Source organism: Schistocerca nitens, chromosome 5 (assembly GCF_023898315.1).
Source record: "Schistocerca nitens isolate TAMUIC-IGC-003100 chromosome 5, iqSchNite1.1, whole genome shotgun sequence".
In the NCBI taxonomy this organism is placed as follows: Eukaryota; Metazoa; Arthropoda; class Insecta; order Orthoptera; family Acrididae; genus Schistocerca; species Schistocerca nitens.
Genome location: NC_064618.1, coordinates 26,368,503 through 26,384,265, shown reverse-complemented (window position 1 = coordinate 26,384,265; position 15,763 = coordinate 26,368,503). Strand labels below are relative to the sequence as shown.

The 15,763-nt window shown below is 39.0% G+C and overlaps 1 protein-coding gene across 4 annotated transcripts in view; it reads right to left on the bottom strand.

Moving 5' to 3' along the window:
- LOC126259999 (putative transferase CAF17 homolog, mitochondrial) overlaps positions 1-15,763 on the bottom strand; it is a 93,076-nt gene that overhangs the window by 26,447 nt on the left and 50,866 nt on the right. For 2 of the 4 annotated variants that reach the window (XM_049957152.1, XR_007546586.1), the window contains one exon: positions 13,248-13,286. The exons of the other annotated variants lie outside the window; for them this stretch is intronic. The gene's annotated coding sequence lies outside the window, so the exon portion shown is untranslated. Of the gene's footprint in view, positions 1-13,247; positions 13,287-15,763 lie in introns of those variants that run through there. 4 annotated transcript variants of the gene reach the window in all.

Below are 15,763 nucleotides of genomic sequence, written 5' to 3'. Positions count from 1 at the left end.
ATATTGAGCATACCTGGGATGCCTTGCAATGTGCTGTTCAGAAGAGATCTCCACCCCCTCAAACTCTTACAGATTTATGGATAGCCCTGCAGGATTCATGGTGTCAATTCACTCTAGCACTACTTCAGAATCAGTTGTGTCCATGCCACATCATGTTGCGGCACTCCTGCATGCTCAGGCGAGCCCAACATGATATTAAGCACATGTACCAGTTTCTTTGGCTCTTTAGTGTATTTTCTTATTAATACTATCCTCTTAGTTGTTGAACATCTCTGACAACTTCACAAATAAAGTCATCATATATATTCCTTGTGCTTTCATGGCCATCTTCCTAGTCCACATAGGCATATGCTAGACTGAAGAGCCAAAGAAACTGGAAAAACAGACTAATATCACGTAATGTTCCCACGAGCACACAGAAGGGCCACAATACGACATGACATGGACTTGGCTAATGTCTGAAGTAGTGCTGAAGGGAATTGACACCATGAATCCTGCAGGGCTGTCCATAAATCCGTAAGAGTATGAGGGAGTGGAGATCTCTTCTGAACAGTATGCTGCAAGACATCCCAGATATGCTCAATAACGTTCATTTCTGGGGAGTTTGGTAACTTAGAAGAGTGTTCCTGGAGCCACTCTGTAGCAATTCTGGATGTGTGTGGTGTTGCATTGTCCTGCTGGAATTGCCTAAGTCTGTCGGAATGCACAATGGACAGAAATGGATGCAGGTGATCAGGCACGATGCTTGCGTATGTCTCACCCGTCAAGTGTCATATCTAGACCTATTTGAGGTCCCATATCACTCCAACTGCACACACTCCACAGCGTTACAGAGCCTCCACCACCTTGAACAGTCCCTTGCTGACATGCGGGGTCCATCAATTCATGAGGTTGTTTCCATACCTTACACGTCCATCCACTTGATATAGTATAAAATGACACTCGTCCAACCAACCAACATGTTTCCAGTCATTAACAGTCCAATTTCGGTGTTGATGGGCCCAGGCAAAGTGTAAAGCCTTGTGTCGTGCAGTCATCAAGGGTACACAAGTCGGCCTTCGGCTCTAAAAGCCCATATCGATGATGTTTCGTTGAACGGTTCGCACACTGACACTTGTTGAAGGCCCAGCATTTAAATCTGCAGCAGTTTGTGGAAGAGTTGCATTTCTGTCACACTGAATGATTCTCTTCAGTCATCACTAGTCCCATTCTTGCAGGATCTTTTTCCAGCCACAGCAATGTCGGAAATTTGATGTTACCAAATTCCTGATATTCACATTACACTCGTGAAATGGTCATAGGGGAAAATCCCCACTTCATTGCCACCTCGGAGATGCTGTGTCCCATCTCTCTGCACTGACTATAACACCTCATTCAAAGTCACTTAAATCTTGATAACCTGCCATTGTAGCAGCTGTAACAAGTTTAACAAGTGTGCCAGACCCTTGTTGTCTTATATAGTTGTTGCCAACTGTAGCACCATATTCTGCCTGTTTGCATATCTCAAAAAATGATTTTGTTGTTGTTGTGGTCTTCAGTCCTGAGACTGGTTTGATGCAGCTCTCCATGCTACCCTATCCTGTGCAAGTTTCTTCATCTCCCAGTACCTACTGCAACCTACATCCTTCTGAATCTGCTTAGTGTATTCATCTCTTGGTCTCCCTCTACGATTTTTACCCTCCACACAGCCCACCAATGCTTAATTTGTGATCCCTTGATGCCTCAGAACATGTCCTACCAACCGGTCTCTTCTTCTCGTCAAGTTGTGCCACAAACTCCTCTTCTCCCCAATTCTATTCAATACCTCATTAGTTATGTAATCTACCCATCAAATCTTCAGCATTCTTCTGTAGCACCACATTTCGAAAGCTTCTATTCTCTTCTTGTCCAAACTCTCTCTCGTCCATGTTTCACTTCCATACATGGCTACACTCCATACAAATACTTTCAGAAACGACTTCCTGACACTTAAATCTATACTCGATGTTAACAAATTTCTCTTCTTCAGAAACGCTTTCCTTTCCATTGCCAGTCTACATTTTATGTCTTCTCTACTTCGACCATCGACCATCATCAGTTATTTTGCTCCCCAAATAGCAAAACTCCTTTACTGCTTTAAGTGTCTCATTTCCTAATCTAATTCCCTCAGCATCACCCGACTCAATTCGACTACATTCCATTATCCTCGTTTTGCTTTTGTTGATGTTCATCTTATATCCTGCTTTCAAGACAATGTCCATTCCGTTCAACTGCTCTTCCAAGTCCTTTGCTGTCTCTGAAAGAATTACAATGTCATCGGCGAACCTCACAGTTTTTATTTCTTCTCCATGGATTTTAATACCTACTCCGAATTTTTCTTTTGTTTCCTTTACTGCTTGCTCAATATACAGATTGAATAACATTGGGGAGAGGCTACAAACCTGTCCCACTCCCTTCCCAACCACTGCTTCCCTTTCCTTCCCCTTGACTCTTATAACTGCCATCTGGTTTCTGTACAAATTGTACATAGTCTTTCGCTCCCTGTATTTTACCCCTACCACCTTTAGAACTTGAAAGAGAGTGTTCCAGTCAACATTGTCAAAAGCTTTCTCTAAGTCTACAAATGCTAGAAACGTAGGTTTGCCTTTCCTTAATCTTTCTTCTAAGATAAGTCGTAAGGTCAGTATTGCCTCACGTGTTCCAATATTTCTACGGAATCCAAACTGATCTTCCCCGATGTCAGCTTCTACCAATTTTTCCATTCGTGTGTAAAGAATGCATGTTAGTATTTTGCAGCTGTGACTTATTAAACTGATAGTTCGGTAATTTTGACATCTGTCAACACCTGCTATCTTTGGGATTGGAATGACTATATTCTTCTTGAAGGCTGAGGGTACTTCGCCTGTCTCATACATCTTCCTCACCAGATGGTAGAGTTTTGTCAGGACTGGCTCTCCCAAGGCCATCAGTAGTTCTAATAGAATGTTGCCTACTCCTGGGGCCTTGTTTCGGCTCAGGTCTTTCAGTGCTCTGTCAAACTCTTCACGCAGTATCTTATCTCCCATTTCATCTTCATCTACATTCTCTTCCATTTCTATAATATTGTCCTCAAGTACATCACCCTTGTATAGACCCTCTATATACTCCTTCCATCTTTCTGCTTTCCCTTCTTTGGTTAGAACTGGGTTGCCATCTGAGCTCTTGATATTCATACAAAAGGTTCTCTTTTCTCCAAAGGTCTCTTTAATTTTCCTGTAGTCAGTATCTGTCTTACACCTAGTGAGATAAGCCTCTGTATCCTTACATTTGTCCTTTAGCCATCTCTGCTTAGCCATTTTGCACTTCCTGTCGATCTCTTTTTTGAGACGTTTGTATTCCTTTTTGCCTGCTTCATTTACTGCATTTTTATATTTTCTCCTTTCAACAATTAAATTCAATATTTCTTCTGTTACCCAAGGATTTCTACTAGCCCTCGTCTTTTTACCTACTTGATCCTCTGCTGCCTTCACTACTTCATCCCTCAGAGCTACCCATTCTTCTTCTACTGTACTTCTTTCCCCCACTGCTGTCAATTGATCCCTTATGCTCTCCCTGAAACTCTCTATAAACTCTGGTTTAGTCAGTTTATCCAGGTCCCATCTCGTTAAATTCTCGCCTTTTTGCAGTTTCTTCAATTTTAATCTGCAGTTCATAACCAACAGATTGTGGTCAGTGTCCACATCTGCCCCTGGAAATGTCTTACAATTTAAAACCTGGTTCCTAAATCTCTGTCTTACCATTATATAATCTATCTGATACCTTTTAGTATCTCCGGGATTCTTCTATGTATACAACCTTCTTTTATGCTAGAAAATGATATTGTTATTATTTACATATCTCTGTATTTGAATATGCATGCCTATACCAGTTTCTTTGGCACTTCAGTGGTTTATCATACTGTTAATCAATGTACACCATAAAAGTAAGTGTACAATGTGTGTGTCACTAAAACTCAGAAACGAATCTCAGAACGATCAAGGGAGTTATACGGTGTGATAGCCCTCTGCCCCCATCAATTAAGATGTTTCACCTGAATGGCATGCTTTTGAAGATATAAGGGAAGGGCTGGGGAATTTCACCCTCTAGAAATTTCCAGAGCATCCAAGCGTATTTGAGAAGATTCCATAACATCTGTGAGTATTAGAGAGCATTCCACATCATTCAACAATGATCTGGGATGTTTTTGAATGTTCGGGAATAACCTGGAACATTCCAGAATGTTAAGGAACATCCCAGAACACCCCAAATCATTGTGGGAGATTTCAGAACACTCTCGAATATTGTGGAATGTTCTGGAACATAGTGGACTATTCAAAGTCTTTTTGGTATGTTCTGGAATTCACCACTGGTGGAGCTACCCATTGGTAGGGGTATATAAAGCAAAACCAGTCATAGGTTCAAACATCAGTTTCATATCAAAGACAAAATGATGAACAAAAAAAATAGTGCAGACTGAATAAAAAAAAATAGTGAAGTGTGAGTAGTCAAAGTGATACAGTGACTGAATGTAAATCGAAAACAAGGCACGAAAATTGTACAAAGTGTACTCAGTGCACCCTTTACTAAAAAGTTGATTTCATTTATGTTTTGGACAATGCCCAGATGTAAAAGAGGACGAGATATTGCCAATTCTGAAGCAAATGGAGAAAACAAAAAGAAGAACACAAAGCATGTGTAAGTTCCCAACGAACGGCAATGAGCACCGTGCAAAGCAGAGAAACCAAAGATCAACGAAATTAACAGATTGAAGAATCAAGAATTGCAACACAATTTTATAATAAAAGATGCAAACTCAAGCTAGCCATGAAAATATCACTTGACAAGATGAGGAAAAGTAAACAGTACGACCTAACAAATGAAGCATTCCAGTACGTGATGAAAGAATATAATGAATATAAACAAGTCGTAATTGAAAAAATGGATAATGTCTGCCAATTCTGCAATGCAAAAATGTTCAGTAGAGAAAACCAGTACTCTGCTGCATGGATTACCACAACTAGAAGCACCTCCACAGGAATTTTTACATTAAATGATCGGGCAAACTCCAGAGTCAAAACACTTCCTTCAAAATATAAAAGCATACAACACCTGCTTCAAAGTTATTACTTCTTTTGGTGTCACTTTGAACAATACTACCAGAGATGAAATCAATTGTGTTTTTTTTTTTTTTTTTTGCCCCCCATCCAAGGACAAATCTATCAAAACGCAGGACCATTATTACCACTACCCAATGAAGACCATAGATTTCTGCAAGTATATTACATCAAAAATGAGGGAAAAGAAATTGATCAACAATGCACAAATATCAGTGGATTGAAAGGAGAAGTATTCCTAGATGTACAGAGGATATTACAAAAATACAAACGACTGATTCAATATTCACAACAGCACTAGACTGAATGATTTCTGATGACTATAAAGTTATAATTCAAGCCAATAAAAGACCGCCTGGAGAATATGAATGTTGATTTAATGCACCTCAGGTAGACGAACTTGCCATCACAACTGTATATGATGAAAACACAAGCCGTCATGTAATTGTACAATGAAGAATAGAAGGACTACAGCGCATTGCAGAGACAACTTTGATAGGACGGCCTCCAATATTTCTGCATGGAGAGGAAGGATATCATATTATGTGAAACAAATTCAACCTGAAATACAACAAAAAACAAACAAAAAGTCACTTCCAACAAGCTGTATGCTTACCGCTTAATGATCAGAGACAATGAAACATACAATCACATTCTCAACACTCACCATTTATACCAACAATTCCTGGTAGATATATCTACAAAAATAAAATCAGAACAGATGCTTTACATAAGACTGAATCAGAAAAAACCACACACAAGAACACATCCATCTTCAAAACGCAATCATAAATGACGGAAACATTGACGGCATTGGAACAGTGGTAATCTTATCCTCATCATACATAGGAAGTCCGAGACACATGCAAAAATACATTCGAGATGCCATGACCTACATAAGAAAATATTGATGACCTGATCTCTTCATAACATTCACAAGCAACTCAACATGGCCAGAAAGCAAAGAACAACTAAGATTTGAATAGCCCCTATGTATCACAACGACATAATAGCCTGAGTTTTCCGACAAAAAAGAAATGAGATTAACTGAAGTCATCATAAAATACCACGTCTTGGGAACCGTTAGATGCTGGATGACCACAATTGAGTGGCAAAAATGAGGACAGCCTCACTCACACTGATGTGTTGGCAGAAGAGCCAACACCGTGTTGCTAGAGGAGGCCGAAATGCACGTGTTTTAAGCTCACGCAGACTGGCGTGAGGTCTGGAACAAGGTAAAGTTATTATCCTATCAAGAAAAGAACGTAGTTGCTTGAATACTTAACTCTATTCCATAATTGGAGAATATTGCTCTTGTTGATACATGAACTATAATCTCAATATAAACTGGTAATGGCGCCTTGCTAGGTCGTAGCAAATGACGTAGCTGAAGGCTATGCTAACTATCGTCTCTCTAGACCTGCCGTGTAGCGGCGCTCGGTCTGCAATCACTGACAGTGGCGACACGCGGGTCCGACGTATACTAATGGACCGCGGCCAATTTAAAGGCTACCACCTAGCAAGTGTGGTGTCTGGCGGTGACACCACACACACAATCTCATATGTCTACATGACAGAATTCATCCCAAAGATATCGACAAAATTATCCAATCTGAATTCCCCAATCCACAAGAAGACCCGAAACTGTACTACATAGTAGTCAAAAACATGATTCACAGACCACGCTGGCATTTAAAGCCCAATTTGCCATGTATGAGTGATGGAGGGAAAAATAGAAATCAGAGCCATACTTGGACAACACACAAACCAGAGTTGATAGCTATCCCAAATATAGAAGATGATCACCCAAAAATGGTGGCTTCACTGTAAAAATATGAATATGAGGCAGCAACAAACTGAAAATAGGTACTCAATGCGTAGTATCACACAACATACTATTTTCCAAAATGTTACAAGCACACATAAATGTAGAATACTGCAATTCAAAGAAATCCATAAAATATGTAAGTATGTGAACAATTGCATTAACACGGCAGAATTTAAAATAGCCCTAGACAGTAAACAACAAAACAAACAACAAGAATGTCATGCACGAAATGGGAAGATACATAACAAAGCAGCATGGCATTTTTTTGGTTTTCCCATACACAAACGCAAACCAACTGTGCAACATTTAGCAGTACATTTGGAGAATGGATAGAGAGTTTACTTTATAAAAGATATTACCAGAAAAGTTGCAAGCAAATCACCTAAGAACACAACATTAACAGCTTTTACCAACTGTGCCAAACGGATCCATTCACAAAAACATCACTAAATGAACCTCCAGCCTGCTGGAGTAGCTTTTTAAAATCTTCACCAAACATTATAAAATCTTTACCAAAAAGAGTCAAATCACTGACCAGTAATACACAGCAGCGCCATATATGGTGTGTATTACAAAACTGTATGCCATGTTGGCACATAAAAATCATTAAATGTGAAACCATGCAAGCCAACAACAAAATTATTACTTTTTAAATCCATTACCAAAAACAGTTAACTATTCAAAACCCACTGGGCAGTAAAACAAAACAGCACCACTTGCGGTGTGTATTACAAAGTTGTATGCAATGTAGCATGAAAAAAATCTCTAAAAATGAACAGCAATATTGGTATTAAAACAATAGGAGACCAAAAATCTCCATCACTTATGACCATTTACAAGCAAAAATACTTAAGCACACAAAACTTTGCAAATTCTGTGCAGATAAAACAACTTTTTCATAATATGTTCCACGGAAAAACAAACATTAAACCACATGTTGTCTTTTTTCAAGGCACCAAAAATATACTTGCCATCCTGAGGAAGACAGCATAACCATACCCAAGGGCAAATAGGGTGAGAGAGCGTTCGTAGGGGGACATGGATGGGGGGGGAGGGGAAGGGGGGGGGCATGGAGAGCTGGGAAATGGGGAGTGGGAGGAACATTGTAGTGCCTCAAGAATTTCGGGGTAAATTCTAGAGACACTTGGTCTTCCACCGTCTCGAACACTCGATATTTTAAGTATGAGTGTGGGAGAGTGGAGATGTGTCTACCACACCACCGGTTTTTGTGTGTGCAGGATGGACGTGTATCAGGAGAATACTGCAATTGTGGTGGTCAATCGGCACAGGCAAGTGTTTGCCACTCGCACCATAGAAGCTGTATGAGACGTACAAGGAGCAAGCATGCGTTATTCTTTGATGGTGTAATGATTGTAATTGTTATGAACAAATGAAGTATGATTTGACCAGAGACTCTTAATTCGAGTGTTAGATTTGCTAGAAGTGAGAACTGTCTTTGAATTTCTGGTGGTTATTAAACTCACCACATTGTAAATATACTTAATTGTACCCGACGGTTAAAGACGCAATTGAGTTGCAAGAATTTGTATACTTATGTGAGACTTATGGAGATGGGAGAGAGAGAGTTTTTCTTTTAATCCCTCTAACCAGCATTATTTCTTTGGAGAAGAAGTTGTGGAGATCGACGCAGCTGCGTATCCAGAGAAGAGGATTGGCTAAACGTTTCAAGTAAGTCAATTGTAATAAGAGAAAAGGAGAGTGTGCAATGCAGTTTTGCACCGCTTTTCTTGTCACCAAACCGTCAGAACGTGGTGAGACCGATGTGATCAGGACTCGAAGAAAGAGGACTTTTAAAATGAAATCAAGGTAAGAAGATACTGTGAGTTGCCATAGCAATGAATAGTAACAATATTGTTTTGCAGAGTTGGATGCAGCATAAATGGCAAAAAGGGTGAAAGTTGATGAATACCAGACAAAAGAAGAAGTAAGGAAAATCTCAACAGTTTAGACTAAGAAGAGTTATGACAAGATCTATTTGATGAGGTTCCAGTGTGGAGAGTAAGCAGCCCTCATACACATCGCAGGGGTGTGGATACAATAACCAGCAACCGACGCCAACGGCACCAACTGCTGCTCACCGGTGCTGATTACAAATCTGTTCATCGAAACCAACACTGAAACTAACCTTCGACGCTGCCGGCGCCCGTGCTGTTCACCGGCGCCAATTCAACACCTGCTCACCAATGCAGCGTAAGAGTCTATGCCGTGTGAGTGGAAGACAATAATTATTTGTTAAGTTAAGGGCACTGTTCAATAATATACTGTTAGTATAGTTATTATACCCAGAGCTGATTTTTTTAAGATTACGAGATCTAGAAGTAGAAAGAATTGGATCAAGAACAGCAACTAGCAGAACCAGCAACAGCTGTTAAAGTGACTAGGGAAATGTCAGACTGGTCTCAAATAATGATTTTAATTAAAGCCCAGCAGGCAGAGTCAGAAGCTGTAAATGCTCAACTAGAATTTGATATTGAAAATAAATGTAATAATGCAGGATCCGAATTTAGAGAAAAATTGGGATCATTTCAAAGCATATGCAATGTTACATTTGATGTTGTGAAACAAAGATTACACACTTTAATGGAAAGTATTGAAAAGCAGGACAAAGTAATTCCTGTAGTCCAATTGCAAATTGCAGGCATTAACACACGAGTTGATAACGTGGAAAGAAATTTTAAAGAGAAACCAGCCACTTCAGATATAATAAATATCAGTAATCTGGAGGAACAGGTAGAAGAGATGATAGACAGAAAAGCTGATGCGAGAGTAACCTCCAACAATGTATCTCCAATCTTATCTTCTGAATTTAGTAATACCAAGCAGGATGTAGATGAACTGTGGAAGGAATTCAAACTTATGCAGGGCAAAGTAGATAATAGAGTGACTTCCCCCAATGTAGTATTAACTAGTGAAGTCATGACAGAGTTACAATGGGGAGCAAATTCAGGGTTATCTAGACAGTTCCCTAAGTTTAAGCTGGATGGGTAAGTACATCCTACCCATTTTCTGAATTGGTTTAACCAAGCCTTGCCGAAAAACTGGAAAGATTTAAAAAATATTGAATTTGGAGTAGGGTACCTTTTAGGAGAAGCTTTGGAGTGGGGCACAGGGAACATCTAGAACTTTTTGTCTTGGGCAGACTTCCAGAAGTAGTTTAATGAGAAGTATTGGTCAGCTAGTGCCCAGGAAAAATTAATATCTCATTTGTGGGACCCTAAGTATTATAACAGTATGTGGGGTACAATGAGAAAGTATTTCGACTGGCATTTAACACGTGCAAAGTACTTGGATAAGTCCATGGTGGAAAAAGGGTTGGTGTGAATTTTAATAATGTTGTTGTTGTTGTTGTTGTTGTGGTCTTCAGTCCTGAGACTGGTTTGATGCAGCTCCCCATGCTACTCTATCCTGTGCAAGCTTCTTCATCTCCCAGTACCTACTGCAACCTACATCCTTCTGAATCTGCTAAGTGTATTCATCTCTTGGTGTCCCTCTACGATTTTTACCCTCCATGGTGCCCTCCAATGCTAAATCTGTGATCCCTTGATGCCTCAAAACATGTCCTACCAACTGATCCCTTCTTCTAGTCAAGTTGTGCCACAAACTTCTCTTATCCCCAATCCTGTTCAATACCTCCTCATTAGTTACGTGATCTACCCACCTTATCCTTCAGCATTCTTCTGTAGCACCACATTTCGAAAGCTTCTATTCTCTTCTTGTCCAAACTAGTTATCGTCCATGTTTCACTTCCATACAAGGCTACACTCCATACAAATACTTTCATAAATGACTTCCTGACACTTAAATCTATACTCGATGTTAACAAATTTCTCTTCTTCAGAAACGCTTTCCTTGCCATTGCCAGTCTACATTTTATATCCTCTCTACTTCGACCATCATCAGTTATTTTACTCCCCAAATAGCAAAACTCCTTTACTACTTTAAGTGTCTCATCTCCTAATCTAATTCCCTCAGCATCACCCGACTTAATTTGACTACATTCCATTATCCTCGATTTGCTTTTGTTGATGTTCATCTTAAATCCTCCTTTCAAGACAATGTCCATTCCGTTCAACTGCTCTTCCAAGTCCTTTGCTGTTTCTGACAGAATTACAATGTCATCGGCAACCTCAAAGTTTTTACTTCTTCTCCATGAATTTTAATACCTACTCCGAATTTTTCTTTTGTTTCCTTCACTGCTTGCTCAATATACAGATTGAATAACAACGGGGAGAGGCTACAACCCTGGCTCACTCCTTTCCCAACCACTGCTTCCCTTTCCTTCCCCTTGACTCTTATAACTGCCATCTGGTTTCTGTACAAATTGTAAATAGCCTTTCGCTCCCTTTATTTTACCCCTACCACCTTTAGAATTTGTTCCAGTCAACATTGTCAAAAGCTTTCTCTAAGTCTACAAATGCTAGAAATGTAGGTTTGCCTTTCCTTAATCTTTCTTCTAAGATAAGTCGTAAGGTCAGTATTGCCTCACGTGTTCCAATATTTCTACGGAATCCAAACTGATCTTCCCCGATGTCAGCTTCTACCAGTTTTTCCGTTCGTGTGTAAAGAATGCGTGTTAGTATTTTGCAGCTGTGACTTATTAAACTGATAGTTCGATAATTTTCACACCTGTCAACACCTGCTTTCTTTGGGATTGGAATTATTATATTCTTCTTGAAGTCTGAGGGTATTTCGCCTGTCTCATACATCTTGCTCACCAGATGGTAGAGTTTTGTCATGACTGGCTCTCCCAAGGCCATCAGTAGTTCTAATGGAATGTTGTCTACTCCCGGGGCCTTGTTTTGACTCAGGTCTTTCAGTGCTCTGTCAAACTCTTCACACAGTATAATATCTCCCATTTCATCTTCATTTACATCCTTTTCCATTTCCATAATATTGTCCTCAAGTACATCGCCCTTGTATAAACCCTCTATATACTCCTTCCACCTTTCTGCCTTCCCTTCTTTGCTTAGAACTGGGTTGCCATCTGAGCTCTTGATATTCATACAAGTGGTTCTCTTCTCTCCAAAGGTCTCTTTCATTTTCCTGTAGGCAGTATCTATCTTACCCCTAGTGAGACAAGCCTCTACATCCGTACATTTGTCCTCTAGCCATCCCTGCTTAGCCATTTTGCACTTCCTGTCGATATCATTTTTGAGACGTTTGCATTCCTTTCTGCCTGCTTCATTTACTGCATTTTTATATTTTCTCCTTTCATCAATTAAATTCAATATTTCTTCTGTTTCCCAAGGATTTCTATTAGCCCTCGTCTTTTTACCTACTTGATCGTCTGCTGCCTTCACTACTTCATCCCTCAGAGCTACCCATTCTTCTTCTACTGTATTTCTTTCCCCCATTCCTGTCAATTGTTCCCTTATGCTCTTCCTGAAACTCTCTACAACCTCTGGTTCTTTCAGTTTATCCAGGTCCCACCTCCTTAAATGCCCACCTTTTTGCAGTTTCTTCAGTTTCAATCTGCAGTTCATAACCAATAGATTGTGGTCAGAATTCACATCTGCCCCTGGAAATGTCTTACAATTTAAAACCTGGTTCCTAAATCTCTGTCTTACCATTATATAATCTATCTGATAGCTTTTAGTATCTCCAGGATTCTTCCAGGTATACAACGTTCTTTTATGATTTTAATAATATGTCTACCCATTTATGCCAGCAAAGATATACTGTGTAGTGGGTGGAAAACAGTAGGAGAACTGTTGTCTTTTGTAGATGCACTTGATGCCTTAAACAAAGACCGCAACGAAAACGTACATCAAAGTGAAAAACAGAATTACAGAAGAGGTAGTTGTAATAGTAATTTTAAGAGACATGAGACCAACTTAGCTAGAGTACACCAGTGTAACCAGAATAAGGGTAGCGAAAATTACCAAAAGAAACATCCAACTTTGAATATAGGCCCAGTGGCATTGCAAGAATTTGTACCACTCAGTAATAAAATACAAAGTGGTAATGTAATAACCCAATTCAGTAACCAACCAGTGATTATCAATAATGAGGAAAATGTAGTGCCATCTCGATCCAGAGCCGGGACCCAGGTCGTAGAAATAGATTAGGGGGGCTAGTACATAATAAGTATGTTAATTTCACGCATAAAATACCAACCAAATAATGGTTGTTACTGGAAGAACCGAGCTTAACCACCATTGATCCACAACCAATAACAATAGGAAAAGTAAAGGCTTTTGAAGTTAACATATTTATAGATTCCAGGAGTGAAGTGTCACTTATTTCTAGCATTTTCTGTAGCACATTACGAACTAAACATCACTTACCGCTATTGCCAGTAACGGGGGTGTATGTAGTCAGCATTACTGGAACGAAAAGCAAAGTCTTAAAACACGAGACCCAGGTGAACTGAAACATTGGGAATATCCCATTTCATCAGACACTGTTAGCAGTAGAAAATATCAATAGGGATGTGTTGTATGGCCAAGATTGGCTGTCAGAATTTAACATCATATTGGATTTAGAGGAGAATCTTCTTTATTATGGTAAAGGTGGCTACAAATATTGTGTACCATTTGCAACGGACAGCTATATTGGTAAACAAACAACCGAGAGTCAATGTTTACGATTAACTGCGACAGCACAATTGTCACCAGAGATTGAAAAGGCAAGTCATGTGCCACATTGAGTAGAAAAACAGGGCAAAGTAAATGAATCACCAATATTAACCAGTGAACAAAAACTAGATTTATATAAAATTCTAATGGAATATGAAGAAGTATTTTCCGATCGCCCCGGTAGTATTAGTAAATTTAAAATCAAAGATAGTACTCCATTTTTCTGTAAGCCATATCTCATACCACTAAGTCTAAAAGAAGCAGTTATGGAAGAAATTGACGAGATGATTGACAACAGCATAATAGAACATAGCTCTAGGATCGTGAATAATCCCTTGGTAGCAGCAAGAATTAGTAAATTTAAAATCAAAGATAGTACTCCATTTTTCTGTAAGCCATATCTCATACCACTAAGTCTAAAAGAAGCAGTTATGGAAGAAATTGACGAGATGATTGACAACAGCATAATAGAACATAGCTCTAGGATCGTGAATAATCCCTTGGTAGCAGCAAGAAAGGCTACAGGAGGTGTGTGATTAGTGCTAGGCGCGTGTACTTTGAATAAGCATATGGAGACGGAATGAGACAGACCAATTATCATTGATGAATTATTCTCCAAATTTCAGAAAGCAAAGTATTTTAGCATGATGCATCTGACTGCTGGAAACTGGCAAGTTTGGTTACATCCTGAATCAAAGAAATATACAGCGTTTCTATTTGATGGGAAATCATATCATTTTAATGTGTTACCATTTGGGCTAAATATCCTTGTTTATACGTGCACTGGATGAGGCATTAGGAAGGGAATTGTTAAAAGATTTAATAACATATGTAGATGACATAACTTCATCTACCTCGAGTAAAACTCTAAAAAGGTTTAAAGAAAAAGGTATTGCAATAAAATTGTCTAAATCGCACTATGGGAGGCAAGAGCTTAAGTTTTAGGGCAAATCGTAGGAGTGAAAGGAATTAGACCAGACCCGGAATGTATAAAGGTCATTAAGGAGTGTCCACCCACTAGAAACGTAAGACAGTTTAAGAGATTTATTGGAATGGCCGGGTACTATAGACAATACACACGAAGTCGAGAGCTGAACGGCCCAAGACTTTTACTTTTTTTTAAGGAAGGCAATACTGTGGGTTTTGGACCAAGAGGCCAATGATGCATTTGAAAATGTAAAAACAGCAGGGTGAGCCATTTAAAATTTCAACAGATGCATCCAACTATGCTATAGCAGCAGAACTTTTCCAAGGAGAGTCAGGTCTGGAAAGTACAAATCACAGTTCTATAGCTTTTGCTAGTTGGAGTTTTGACAAACACGAATTAAACTGTACAGCCAAAGAAAAGGAACTATTAGAAATAGTATAGGGTATCCAAAAATTCCAAACACTAGTATGGGGGTCAGAAATACATATATGTATATGGATCACCAAGCTCTATCATTTTTAATGGGTATTCATTACCACATAGTAGATTAATATGGTGGATGTTGTTCCTACAGGAATATGACATTAAAATACAGTATATATTAGGTTCTGAAAATATTGTACCTGATGCTTTGTCTAGGTTACCTGTAGACATGAAAGAATTAAAATGTATGGAAGCGCCCGGCGTAATTTCTGTGATTAATTTTTTGACAGTAGAATATCCACATAACAGGGTACAAGATAAGGCTTGAAGAATAACCGAAAACATTCATCTTATACCTACTTCACAGAAATATATGCTATGTGTAACAAGAATTCCTTACCTCTTAATCAAATAGGGAGGTGGCAAATTATAGCACATAATTTATTTTGGAGGGACAGTATAACATCTCAACGTTGGGAAAGAGATTGAAAGGTTAACTGCAGCTCAAAGAACTGTGGAGGAGAGGGTAGACAAATTAAGTCTAGATACAGAATCAAAAGTTAATTCCTTAGATGCTGAATTAAATAAGATACAAGAGTCTGGAACATGTAATTTAAGTGTAATAGACAAGAGATTCACTGAAATGCAAGATAATTTTGTGTCTAGAAATTTATGTATGAATGGTGGAAGTGTGTGGAGTAATTCACCTGTAAAAAGTTTTCCTTGTGATAATTTACACCCTGTAGATTTTTTACAACACTGCTCTGACAACCTTGTTCCTGGCATGTCTGATAATCTAAAGATTAAATTTGTCAAAAAATTTCTTGAGGGAGAAGCTTTGTCTTGGGCAAACCAACATTTTGATGAGTGGAAT